The following is a 10,992-nucleotide window of genomic DNA, read 5'->3' on the forward strand; positions in this document are numbered from 1 at the left end:
GGCCGGATCAGCGCTTTTATTGCCACTTACCGCAACAAGTTTACAAACAAGGCGGGGAAATATGGCCGACCCACGGCGTGAACTTTTAAACTCGCCTGCTGTTTGTCGCCAAGTTTGCTTTTTTTTTTTTTACCCATACACATCCTCCTCTTTTTCATCATCCTTCTTCAGCGGTTGCTAGGCAACGTGAGGGAAGGAAGCTGGAAAGAGAGAACGTGTGGGTAGAGGATGAACAGAAATGGATCCGGTTACACTGTGGGTCAAATTGACAGGTTTTTTTTAAAGCACAAAATGTGTATTTTTGTAATGAAAGGGGGTTGGAGTAATAGATTCATGGATTTTCTTTTGGAAGAAAAATAAGACAACTTCCATTTTAAAAATGCTAAGTATGTATTTTTCTTATTTTAGTAAAAATAAGAAATGAATTAGTCTAAAGACAGGCGACCCCTATTAAATGTGAATTAAATTACCATTCAAGGAAAATGAAAAAAATGTAATTTATTTATAGTACTATTTTATTTAAATCTATAACAAAATTGATAAAAAACGAATTGTCAAATAACTGCCATTGTTCTGACTTTTATTTTGAATTGCCATTGTGCTATGTATTTATGTGTTTCGTAGTTGCACTAAATATTATTGCTGTATTCATTTTTTTGAAATCATGTTTATTGTACAAAAAAAATGTTTCACACCGTAGATGTATTTTAATGTTTAACAGGACGTCGGTGTTATTGCTGCATGAACATTCTTAGTGAATCCAAAAATAAAATTGGAAGCACAACAACTTAATTATCAACAATATAGTCCTTACCAGTTAATTATTATTATTTATTTTTTTTTTTTTTTTTCATTTATTTTTTTTAATCCTCTTTGCTGACTTGAGGTTGAGCAGGCGGAGGCATCCGTGCCGGTTCGCCAGTGTGACTCAGAACCGGTGATGGGATGCAGACCGCTCTAAACGTGTTTGCCCGTCACGTCAGCAAAAGGTCACAAGCGAGCTCCTCGGCCCGGTCGTCATGGGAACCGTCTCCCTAATGGGGACGGCGCAGACTCCTTTGGACGATCTGCCAGTTGCGAGCACCGTGATGTCGGCGTGGCTTACGGGAGGAGGGCAGGGATCCTTGTTCAAGATATTTGATGCGTGATGTGCGCCACTTTAGATCACTTTTCCGTTATCGCCGGTGTCAAACTCACTCTACTGTTATGACTCTGAAACCGTTTTAATGTTTGTTTCATAATATTACATATACACAAAAGAATGAGAAATAACTAGTTTTGAAATTGGAAGTCAAGGAAAATTGTTCAAGTTGCTGCAAAAAGGGGTTTGCTAACAAAAAAGAATGCTTGCAATATCCATTCATCCATCCATTTTCTTAGCCGCTTATCCTCACGAGGATTGCGGGGTTGCTGGAGCCTACCCCAGCTGTCAACGGGCAGGAGGCGGGGCACACCCTGGATTGGTTGCCAGCTCATCGCAGGGCACATCGAGACAAACAGCCGCAGTCACAATCAAACCTAGGGGCAATTTAGAGTGTCCAATTAATGTCGCATGGTTTTGGGATCTGGGAGGAAACCAGAGTGCCTTGAGAAAACCCACGCAGGCATGGGGAGAACATGGAAACTCCACACAGGCGAGGCTGGGATTGAATCCTGGACCTCAAAACTGTGAGGCCAGCAGCTCAGCCACTGTGCCGCGCTTGCAATATCTCACCCTTATCATTCGTTAGATGTGACGATTTGAAATGTTAGCACAGATTTTCATGGAATCATGGAAGATGACATGATTTGCTTTCCCGGGCCACGTGAAATGATGTGCCTGACTGTATTTGGCCCCTGAGCCTTGAGTTTGACACCCGTGCTTGTGTCTGCGAAATCATTGCCTATGTTTTGGTTATTAACCCTTTTAGCCCTGTTAGCGCTGTGGTAGCGTGTTGCTGCTGTGTGTTGTCTCAGTGATATTTAGCAGTAAGTTTTATTTTAACCAGCCCTGTTAGCGCTAGTTTTAGTGCGGCGCTAGCGTGAGCACGGTGTTATTGCTAGCATTAGCGCCGCGCTAGCGTTAAACTCTTTCTGGTTACTGTCTTTCTTTGTAAATATCTCATATTTGAATGTGGATTTCAATGTGGGCATTCATTCAAATGCCCCTCGGTGAGGTTTATAACCAGGTGCGTTCTGTAGGCTGGGAATTACGGTAATAGATTTATTTTTTTTTTTGGGGGGGGGGGGGGCAAGTAGAATAAATATGGTTAACCTGCGCAAGGGAGAAGTGCGAGGGGCTGAAGAGGAAAGAGGGGCGGTACTCACACACCCGGGGGGATGAAGAGATTTAGTGTCATCTCTCAGTCTGGGAGTATCGACCACCTTAATCCCTCATCATCCCTCACTTCGCCCTCCTCCTTTACTGTCTACCGCCACCCCCTGATTTTCCACGTCTCCTCATCCGTTTGTGTTTTTCCCATACCTTCAGATTAAGATAATACTTCATGTTTGTTTGTACGTGTCAGCGTCTACGCTCTAAGCCTGGAGCAGACCCAGCAGCATGACGCCGGGAGCGCCGGCGGTCGTCAACATATTGATTTGGTTGTCGTCAGGAGACATTTCAATGGCCGTCAGTGACATCATTTCGCCCCCTTTACTTTTTTATTGATCAGCCTCCAGGGGGGGCCGCATCACACTTACCGATCGATTTGGACGGCGCTCGGCGAGAACGCATCGATCCAAGGCGGTTGAAGGCGCGAAGAGGGCGAGCTAATATCCCCGGCGGCTTAGGTCTTCACTGTAGACGGTTTACGAAGACGGCGTTGCTATCTGTTAAGCTGACACTCGTTTCGAGGGGGACAATCAGCGCTAATCCCGTGACTAGCCTGATAATACCACTCACAATAAGACCCCACGCGTGGACAACAACTCAAACACACAAACAATCAACAAGTAGTGGAAAATGGATCAAAACTTTAAAATGCCTCAAAAATGGGGAATACAAAGACTTTTAGTCTTTAAATGGACATTGGAGCTCGATATATAAAACAAATTGTGTTCCATATTTGTAAGCGTGCATTTTTGAAAATCTTGAGCCGGAGGAAGCCAAACTACTGACGTTGCAGTTTATTGAAAAGAAGAAAAACTATTGGCGTTGCACTTATCACAAACAAAGTTATGCGATTTGTGGTGCGCTTTTCTAAAATGAAGACAAACTATTGGTGTTGCACTTTACTAAAAATAAACCAAACTATTGGGGTTGCACGTTCCAAATGCAAAGTTGTGCTATTTGTGGTGCACTTTACTAAAAAGAAGACGAACTATTGGCGTTGCACTTTACTAAAAAGAAAGCAAATTATTGGGGTTGCACATTCCGATTTGGAACTCGTGCTATCCATGGTGTGCTTTTCTAAAAAGAAGAGAAACGTTTGTGATTAGGACTTCCTAGAAAGACAACAAACTATTGTTAAACTTCCTTAAAAAGAAGACAAATTTCTGTGTTTAAATGGTTAACTACAACTGTCTAAAATATTTGTGCGACGTGTCATTCAAATTCGATGCTGGATGATGTGCTTGTCTGTGTAGAGAGTGAAGGAGACGACTCCTGTGGGGCGCGAGGGCGGGAGGCGGCCCCTTGCGAGGTGAGACGTGTAAGCTTGATGCTTGCGGTGGCGTTAGCGCGGATTAGGTCATGTATCTGTGGGATCAGGCCGGGTTAGCGGAGACCCCGCCCCCCTCGCCGCCTCACCCCAAGCGTCACCACGGCCACCGCCAAGCACCGCGTCCGAGTCTCACGTCCCGTCAATCACTGCCTTCCCCTGACGCGAGGAAACAGCTTGAGATTCGCTCGGCTGCTGTTTTATGACCCCTCTTGAACTTTAGAGCCACTCGGAGGATAAGGACTGAGGGGTATCGGAGCTTTTAGGAAGGTGACGTGGTGGGTAAGTCAAGGGTGGGCAAAGTGCGGCTCTGGGGCCACAAATGGGCCCACTCCCTCATTTAAATGGGTCCACCGAGCATTGTGCTGTAACATGTGCTTCACCTGTCACACTTTCCCCCGATGTCCAATTCCTTAAGACATTTCAGCAGAACTGTTGCTGAAAAGTCTCCTTGTAATTCATGCGCATGGGCGTATATTTTGTAAACTTGCGGCCAGTCTGAAACATCGCCATCCATGCCTCAACGTGTACTATTCGACAACTTGTCGCCGAGTGTTCATGTTCGCTATGGACGTTTCAGAAAGATGAACACAGCGAACGTACATATATGTGTGTATCTTTTTAGCAACTTTTTTTTTGTTTGTTTTAAGGTTAGGGATAGGATAGGATAAAACGTATGTTAGCTCCCCGTATGTAGAAAAAGGGGAAACTTGAGACCGGGGGATTTCCCAGTAAGCGTCTGCTCCGTACCCAGAATTCTCCCGTTAGAAACGCAGGCGCATTCATCACAAGGAGACTTTTCAGCACGGGGGAGCGCTCGGACCGTCACACCGGCATGGGTCCTCCTGAGTACACTACATACTCTCATACGTACTGCCGGGGAGTCTGTTGTTAGTTAGAAGTGCTCCGCATATCATCTAAATATGGCTCGAAACGATAGGGGAATGTTGACCCGGTCACTTCACTCGATTGTGAGATGTTCTCTTCTTCGAAAAGAGCTTCCGTGTCGGGAAAATGCGAAAATCTGTCTTCTTCCTCTCCCATAGCGTCTTCTCAATGGCGAACGTCCCAGTGTGACGTCTGCTGATGACATTGCAGGCAATGTGGCTGCCGCTGGGATGTCGAGTGAGACTTCCGCAACTTTGCACATGCATGACACGCTCTCCGCTCGTATTTATTTTTTCGTGTAGACATTGACGTGAATAATATGTCATTTTCGTAACAATATCTATTTTACAGGGCTATATAGGGCTGTCAGTGGGACTTTAAGCAAGTCTCGATTTTAAACGATCGCATCGCATTTGTAATTGGTGTGCAATCGTTCCGGGGTGCACTTGCAGGGGAAATTTGTCTGCAGACGCAGACGCAGATGATGGCGTGTCTGTGGACTATGAGGTAAGTTCCTCTATGAGCCTCCCACTCTTTTTGTCCCGAACCCTCGCCGGAGGCCCTGTTGGTTTTGCCGCTAAGCTTTCCTCCGGAAACGCAAACGATTGCCAGATAAAAAGGTTAAAACGTAGGGCGAGAGGGGGCGAGGAGCTCAAAGGAAAGGGGGCTAACTGGGACTTTTCGCGCAAAATGGCTCTTTGCAAAACGGAGGGGGGAGTCGCATTTTCACAAGTCAGCAAGTTTTTTTTTTTTTTCTTATACAAATCAGATTTATTTAAATTTAAAACCAAAACAAAACAAAAAAAAAAATCATGAACTGCTTACCAGTAAGACACACACGGACTCCGGATTAACAAGTTTAGCTTTTAAGGAGCGCCCAGAAATGCTTGTTGTGCATTTCTCGACTTAAATGGCCCGCAAAGAAACAGAATTAACTGACAGATTTGGAGTCTAACAGAAAGAGGCAGGACGTGTGGGGGGGGGGGGGGGGTCCCCATTTGCGACAACCAAAACAAAGAGGTTTGTGGAGATTCAAGCAATCTTCCAAACAGCGCCCTGCTCGTGTTTTGATATCTTCCGCTGCATTTCATACGCTTTAGACTATTTAATTTTATCGAAACAAACTTCAATTGAATTTTATGCAACTTTTAAATTATACAATTTTGAAACTAATCAGATTCTTTCACTTCATGAATCTTTTATTTCTAGAGCATTCTTCTCATTCTGCCTCACAGTTCTGAGGACCAGGGTTCAAATCCCGGCCGCGCTTGCGTGGAGCTTGCATGTCGTCCCCGTGCCTTCGTGGATTTTCTCTGGGCACTCCGATTTCCTCCCACATCCCAAAAAATGTGTATGTAGGTTAAAGAGTGATTATTAATTTAGATGATAGTTAACTGTATAGTTTAATTGGAAAATATCTCGAATTAAATGAATGGGTTATTTTTTGAATTTATTATTGTTAGATTCTGTATTTAATTTTGAATTGCTTTTTCCTTGACTTGTTTTTGTTGTCCCTGGCCGACCACCTTTGGGAGGGGCCGAGAGGATCTGCTGCAGAAGACGAGGACTTTGGCGATCCGATCTTCGGCTACAGGAGCTGGCTCGTGTGACGTGGGATGTCACCTGCCTGACAGGGAAGGAGCCTGAGCTGGTGTACGAGGTCGAGAGGTTCGGACTTGTTATAGTCAGGCTTCAACTCAACACACCATTTGGGCTCTGGTTGCACTCCTTCTTGAATGGGTTTGGACTATCTTACACTTGGGAGTTGGCCCAAGTGATCAGGCACTAAGCAGGTGTAGTCATACTTTTTGCCCCGCTGGTTGGTTGGTGCTTGTATGTTAGGGTCAAGAGGGCAGCCTCCCTCCACCGATGGGTTGGTGGGGGGGACGGTCACTGTCTGTTGTTTGTGTGTCTATGCACCCAACAGCGGCTCAGAGCTCCGCCCCTTTTGAAGTCCTTGGAGGGGGTGCTGGAAAGTACTCCCACTGGACTGTCCTGCGTTCTGCTGGGGGGATGTTAATGCTCACGTAATGGACAAAGACAATGGGGTCTGAAAGGGTGCGATTGGCAGCAACAGCCTACCCTGACCAGAACCCCAGCGGTGTCCTGTTTTTGGACTTCTGTCCTTGCTGCCATTTGTCCAGAACAAACACCATCTTTAGACATAAAATTGTCTATACAAACACTTGGCACCGAGACACCCTGTGCCACAAGTCAATGGTCGACTGTTTGGTTGTGTCATCGACTTGCAGCCACATGCCCTCCGCTCTAAACTGATCCCTAGCTGGTGTTGTGCTAGCTCCAATGGTCAGGGAACATGTCGGTTCAAGCTACGACATCCAAATTGGTCATGAGGATCTGCTGGGAACGTCTGGCAGAAAATTCTACTCCCACCTCCAACAGAACTTTGATCAAGTCCCACGGGAGATTTGGAGTCCTAGTGGGCACCGACTCCAGCTGTTGCAGTCAGATTGGCGGTGCCCGTTATTGCGGCTATCCCCAAACCCATTGGCAAACGCCAGAGGTGACGGAGGCGTCAGGCCGACGATAGCGTCGTGTCAGACCTGTTCAGCATAATCCATCTTTAGCATTCACTTCAGCACAACTTGGCCAAGTGGGGAGATAGCCGAAGGTCATGGAGCGCGACTTCCAGGTGACTGAGTAAATTCTACTCCAATGTTGGGATTGTGGAGAATGATTCAAAGACCTTTTAGGTTCTACCAACGTGCCTTCTGGTGAGAAAAGAGAGTCTGTTGACACTGAAGTCTTCTCCTTTTCCTTTCGGCTTGTCCCGTTAGGGGTCGCCACAGCGTGTCATCTTTTGCCATCTTAGCCTATCTCCTGCATCTTCCTCTCGAACCCCAACTGCCCTCATGTCTTCCCTCGCCACATCCATAAACCTTCTCTTTGGTCTTCCTCTCGCTCTTTTGCCCGGGAGCTCCATCCTCAGCATCCTTCTACCAATATACTCACTCTCTCGCCTCTGAACATGTCCAAACCATCGAAGTCTGCTCTCTCTCGTCTCCTTGTCTCCAAAACATCCAACTTTGGCCGTCCCTCTAATGAGCTTCTGTTGACACTGAAGTCCGGGGTTGAAATTGCCAAGATGGTTAAAAAGATCCTTAGGGGCATGGCCTTGAGGTGGATCAGAGCTACCCAAAGTTCTTAAAGACTCCGAAAGTTGTTGGTTTGTCACACCCTCTCCAAGTTGGGGATAAGCTCCTCAGCCAAATGGAGAACTTTAAGTGTCTGGTCTTGTTCCCGAGTGAGGGAAGAATGGAGCAGGAGATCGAGGGGCAAATTGTTGAATAATTTTCAGCGATGCGGACCTCACACGTAAAGTTTTCGTTGCACCCCCGATCTAAAACTCTTGCATCTTCTTCTTTTGCTTTTGGCTTGTCCCATTAGAAGTCGCCACAGCGTGTCAGCTTTTTCCATCTAAGCCTATCTCGTGCATCTTCCTCTCTAACACCCAGAGTCCTCATGTCCTCCCTTCACAACATCCATCCACCTTTTCTTTAGTCTTCCTTTCGGTCTTTTGCCTGGCAGCTCCATCCTCAGCACCCCTTCTACCAATATAGTCACTCTCTCACCCTTGGACACGTCCAAACCATCGAAGTCGGCTCTCTCGAACCTCGTCTCCAAAACACCCAACTTTGTCTGTCCCTCTAATGAGCTCATTTCTAATCCTATCCAACCTGCTCACTCCGAGCGAGAACCTCAACACCTTCATTTCTGCTACCTCCAGTTCTGCTTCCAGTGGTTTCTTCAGTGCCACCGTCTCTAATGTGTACATCATGGCCGGCCTCGCCACTGTTTTATAAACTTTGCCCTTCATCTTAGCGGAGACTCTTCTGTCACATAGAACACCAGACACCTTCCGCCAACTGTTCCACCCCGCTTGAACCCGTTTCTTCATTTCCTTACCGCACTCACCACTGCTCTGTATTGTTGACCCCAAGTCTAAAACTCTTGCATGGTCACACAAACCTAAAAAAGAAAAAGAATCAAAAAAGCTTCCAGATACTTTTGTGTAGTATGTTTCCCAAGTGTTCCTGAAGGTTGGTTGGCGATGTCCTCCCACAAAAAAACTTCTTAAAATAAAAGAGAATACTTCTCGCCATAAGAGGAACCCACTTTTATCCACAAAACGATCTTAAAGTTAAGATTGTCGCGCCCAACCTGTTTCAGACCCTAAAATCGGGACAAATCCACTCTTAACACACATCAGACCTGAGGACAATTTTATTGGATGATCTTATCAGATTTAAGATTGTCTGGAGTTTAACGAGCAAGCTTACGAAGGGGCAAAATCGGCACAAAACAGGCCTTGTCTTTATGTGCGTACAGAACCGGGCCTTAGAGGTCGGGTGAGCGGTCTGAGTAGGGCTTCTGCTCCTCTGCAATGAAAGAAGCCAGATCAGGAGACTCAGCGGGCATCTGGTCAAGATGCCTCGTGGAGGTCCAGACGATGAACCAGAACGCATTCATTGCAACGAATATGTCATGTTCATCCACGATATAAAACAGTGCTGCAGATTTGAATGAGCCAAACACGAGATGAGGCACAGTGCAGTGCCGGCGAGTGTCCACCACGGGGCGACGCTGAGTCGATTTCCCCCGAGGTCCTAAACCAAAGACAAGTGAATGACAAGTGAGTCAAAAGTGTCAAGAAAAAAACAGCTTTGTGTGTGTTTATCTAAGTGTGTAACATATAAAGGGCAAGTGTGTGTGGATATGATTGTTTGTCAGTATCTTTCATATATTCATAACACGTGTGTGTGCGTGTGTTTTGTGTTTGTTGCTCCACTTTAATGCGGTGTTTGTGTGTATCAGGTTTTGTATGTTTTTAATTCAGCCTACTGTATGTGTGTGTGTGTACATTATTCGGTTTACCTGTATGTTACATATAATAATTGTAAAACTGTGCACGTGTGTGTGTATATGTATTTTCTGACAGGTAGCGAGATAATCTAAAAAACAAAGTGTGGCAAAGAGAGACAGGCCGACACGGGGGAATGAGAAAAACAGTGTGGGAAGGGGGGAGTAGTGGTATGGTCGGGGGCACATGCCAGTGAACCATGTGAGGGGACGCGGCGACTGGGGGGGGGGGGGGGTCGTCGGATTGTTGCAAACAGGGATTTGCATCAGCCGGGAAAGAAAGGAAGGGGGCAGTGGCACTGAGTGACAGAGCGCTATAGACATTCACACACACACTCGCAAAGTCACACACACTCGGTGTCCTCCTGTCAGTCACGCAGTCGGTGCGTCCATTCTTTTTTTTTTTTTTTTTTTTTTGTACGTGCGTGTGTCTGTGTGCGTGCGTGTGTGTGTGCCGTCATGTCGGCCGCAGTTCATCGTTCATCTCTATGACTGACGGTAAGTTCATCTCATACATCCTTTTTTTTTTGGTGTGTGTATCCATCTGTGCGTGCTTGTGTGACGATGGAGGCCTCCACCGGGCACCGTGTGGCCGGTTCGTGACGGCGGGGGTCCCGTTTAATGAGGTCCGCCGCCGTTGAGGCCCGAGTCGAAGGTGGATTTCCTTTTTAATTACATATTCGATATATATGAAGGCCTGTCGTTTGCGAGCTCCGAGTGAACTTTTCACATCCTTGAATGAGGCCTTGCGAGAAATATGATGGAGAGCCAATATGGGGGGAAAAAAAACTTGGAAAATAACCTGACAAGGATTTTTTTAACCCACAATTTTCCATATTCGTTGCTACATGAAACTATTTTGTTTTTGTCCTTAGATAAACCAAATACATTCATGGGTCAATTTGGCCTCTTAGTAGTGGGAAAAAAAAGTTATAAAATTTCATTCCGCTTAAAAAAAAAATAATAACCTTGTAGTTGTTTGAAGTGGGCATATTCTGCAATTTAAAATTGCTCTGTAGTCGTGAAAATGAAAACAAGAATCCATATTTAGAACATTGTGAAAAGAGGTATGTAAAATAAAACAATGCAAACTTTTTAATGTAGTGCAAATTAATTTTTTTGTATTAAAAGAAAATTAATTAAAAAAAAAACAGACATAGGGTTAGGGTAGAATGTTTGTCAAAGTATACAGTATTTTCTTCAAAATTACAAACCAAATTATTTTTTAAATAATTATTATTAAATAAAAAGTAAAAAATAGCAATCTTAAATACATTATACAATGAAAATGTCCTTTTTCTATTAAATCAAATAAAAAAATCTGATCAATACAATACTTTTAATCTTTTTACATTTTAAAAATATTAGCATCAGTCAATTTAGCCCGCACGATCACAGGAGTGTTAAAGAACATGAAAATCATGCAATTGTGGTTAGCTAAAAGTGTGCTGGTGCGCCCGTTGAAAGTGTCCACCGTGGATTAGGAGTTTGACGTTAATTGGATTTGGCCGGTGAGACTTGTGAATCTTTGTGTCAAAAATGATTAAGATCGGCGAGTTATCGCCCTTAACAGTACGTACAT

This window comes from Syngnathoides biaculeatus, chromosome 7 (genome assembly GCF_019802595.1).
Source record: "Syngnathoides biaculeatus isolate LvHL_M chromosome 7, ASM1980259v1, whole genome shotgun sequence".
Classification (NCBI taxonomy): Eukaryota; Metazoa; Chordata; class Actinopteri; order Syngnathiformes; family Syngnathidae; genus Syngnathoides; species Syngnathoides biaculeatus.